This window comes from Dendrobium catenatum, unplaced genomic scaffold (assembly GCF_001605985.2).
Source record: "Dendrobium catenatum unplaced genomic scaffold, ASM160598v2 original_scaffold_126269, whole genome shotgun sequence".
Classification (NCBI taxonomy): Eukaryota; Viridiplantae; Streptophyta; class Magnoliopsida; order Asparagales; family Orchidaceae; genus Dendrobium; species Dendrobium catenatum.
The window spans coordinates 1-3,213 of NW_021444704.1; the positions used below are offsets into that span (position 1 = coordinate 1).

The 3,213-nt window shown below is 30.7% G+C and overlaps 1 long non-coding RNA gene across 1 annotated transcript; it reads right to left on the reverse strand.

Moving 5' to 3' along the window:
• Window positions 1-2,168: 2,168 nt before the first annotated feature.
• Window positions 2,169-3,201, reverse strand: LOC114578715. The gene is made up of 2 exons (XR_003699684.1): window positions 2,971-3,201; window positions 2,169-2,890 (listed from the first exon to the last, which is right to left on the reverse strand). It is a non-coding gene; the product is annotated as an uncharacterized LOC114578715 (long non-coding RNA).
• Window positions 3,202-3,213: the final 12 nt, after the last annotated feature.

Genomic DNA, 3,213 nt, shown 5'->3' on the forward strand with positions numbered 1-3,213 from the left:
AGTTTAATAAAGAAATGAGCAAAAAGATTGTAGAGTTCCAATTAAATAATAAAATAATAAATCGTCTATATTGTGAAAATTTTCAGCATTGACCCTTTAAAAGATTAATTGCAAGAAAAATATGATCATATAAGATCATACCATAAATTAGGATGGATGCTACCAAGTTGAAATACTCAAAATAAGATCATGTAAGGCTACACCACCTTTAGGCAATAGAGTGACTTCATCATTAAATTTTTCTTAGGTGTTTACTTTAGAATTTATTAATAGGAGAAAGAAGCAAGTGAAGTTCAAATGCAAATGTCTAAATTTTAATCCCCATTCTTTTATTAAACAACCCAATCGTGCCTCCTATATGTTTGTCGAAAAAATTTTACATTAGCCTATTCAAACAATGCTCTATACATCATTCTAACTCTACCATATAGGACCTTAAGTCCATTAATCCAAAATCATCTTAGCCAAGTACTTAATTGTCCATTCATCCCAATATTAGGGGCAGAACCAGCTTATTTATTTAATGGTGGGCAAAGTAATCTACTAAATAATTTAATATCTAAGAAAATAAAATGAAAATGCATAATTTAGAGCAAAATCATATAACTCATTATGATAAATGAAATGAACAATACTTAAAATCTTATCAATCTATTTGTATTATTTGATAATGTTATATTATAACTCCATATAAGAATCAAATCAATTACTTCTTTTTCAATGTAAGGTAATAGACAATCATTTAGTAAATCATTACACATCATACTATGCAATCGATGTTTGACAATCCTTATTATAAAAAATGTTCTCTCCACTATGGTAGTATTGATTAATAAAGTTAATGTTAAGATAATAAGCTTGTAAACTAGTAGCTGCACACAAGTCTATACCTTTCATTGGTATCATTAACTCCAAATTGAGGGTTGAAGTCCTGTGTCAGCCAAAAGACTATCAATTTCAATTTCAACCTATTTCTTCCTCTTCAAATATCAATCAATTTAATAAATATTAAACACATGAAAAAATAGCAAGAAATTATAACAAAAAATAATTGTCATATCTCAAGCAACCAATGGACCTTAGAATAAATTTTAATAAAATTAAAGATATCTATGTCTCAAAGGTCATATATATAGAATCAAATTACCCCTTGCAACAAAGCAAGAAATGTTCATCTTTATAACTGTCATTAAAATAAATAAATAAAAAATAAACTTATCTTTAATTTTTTGTGAAATAAAATATTATTTAATAAATATTTATTTTATTTCTAATCTCTAAATGAACACATCAACCATCATTTCATGAGCTTGAATTTCCTCATTACCCAATTGGTAGGTTCATTGATTAATAAGATAAACTTTCTTTTTGGAGAAAATGTACTAGTATCGAAGATATTATGGTCACTTCAAAAATTACGTGTTTGTTATCTTTCACCAAACACGAAACTTATACCAATCTTGAGAACGAAATTTGAGCTGGAATGGAAAGTCAATCCCAAACAAGGAGATTTAGATATATTTCACAATTGCATTATTCCTGCTAGATGCCCTTTTTTATTGGTTCTTTGATTTTTTGGGGTTATATTTGTGAAAAAAAAAAAGCTTGTGTTGAAAGGTTCAGAAAAGCTCATGGAGAAATTCAACTTAGAGAGTAGAATGAGATGATTTTTTTAACGCTTCTTAAAGCAGTTTTATAGTAAAAATTAAAATTTTTCTACTAAAAAACTGCTTTAAGAAGCAACAAAAAAACAATTCCAAATAAAATCTTATTCTTAGATATGAGATACTTCGAGAAGCTGTGGATGAAAAAAAAACCATCGGTATATCGAAGAGGTAAAAATCTTTTATCTCAAGAATGTTTTGGTCAATCATTTGTATTGTATACATTGCAAATGGTGGAATCCAAACTCTTGAATAAGCTTGTAGATGATTTTAATCGAATATTCCTTTATTTTAAAAGCATAATATTCCTATTGTCATGAACATTTTGTCAGCACTATGCTTTATGGAAAAGATTTTTTGGTTATGTCAAAAGCAAATGCTACACTAAATTTTTTTAAAAAATGATAAATCTGTTAGGAAGTTAGAAATTTAGAAAAAATCTTGGCTGAAATCTGATTTCAATAATTTTAGAAAACCAACGACAAGAAAATCAAGAATAGAACGTACAAGGATAATTTTTATTGAAAGTTTTATTAAAGAAAAGACAAGATACAAGTGGATCTTCAATTGGAGAGGAAGATCCAGCTCTCCCAAATCTCTAGCCACCGGCTATAATCCAAACACTCTAAGAAAATCTAATTTCAGCAAATAACTCACCCCCTAACCCTTGGAAATACACCCTACTTAAAGCATACAATAAACAACAAATACCCAAATAGTCCTCCCAAATTCCCTCTCAAATCTGTCATATTTCCTTAATTATTTTCCTACCAAATCAGCCCCCAAATCTATAATCTTCAATTAAGAAACATTTAATAATTAATTCTCTCGAAATCAAACCCGAAATTAGCCCCCAAATCTACCCTCTTCACTCGGATAACATTTCCTAATTAATCCCCTCCAAATCATCTCCAAATATGTCCTCTCCAATTAGGAAACATTTCTTAATTAATTCCCTCCAAATCAACCCCCAAAAGCCAATCTAGGAGGCACCCGATCTAACAATATCTCCTCCCAAAAGATCAAACTTGTCTGCAAGGTAGAAAAATAGCTCCCTCAATTTTATCATCATCACAAACGATGAAAAGTTTTAAATGGTGCACAAGAAGAGCCTTCATTTTCAGCCTCCAAAGGCTGAAATCATTGAGACTTGTGAAGTTTTCAACCCCGATCTTATCCATCGACATCTTAATTCTTTATCATCCTTCCTGCTACTAGATTTGGCTCTGATACATTTTCTAGAAAAACTGTATTATTTATATTATTAATTAACCACATAGTAGATAACAAAAAGACTAGCACTCACATGTTCTAACATTATCCATGTCCTTGCACTGTTATCATGAGATCTTCCTCCAAAGAGCTCTTCACCAGCAAGTAAAGAAGCCACACCTTCACTCTTGTCGTGTGAACACCTCGACTCTAGCAGCACTTGAATAGCCCCAGCCTGCTTTCAGCAGCCCTTGAACAGCCCACCTTAGGATGTCCATGGCATCCTTTCTTCAACCAAAGCATTCATGCACTCACCGTCAACTAGGAAAAGAAAACC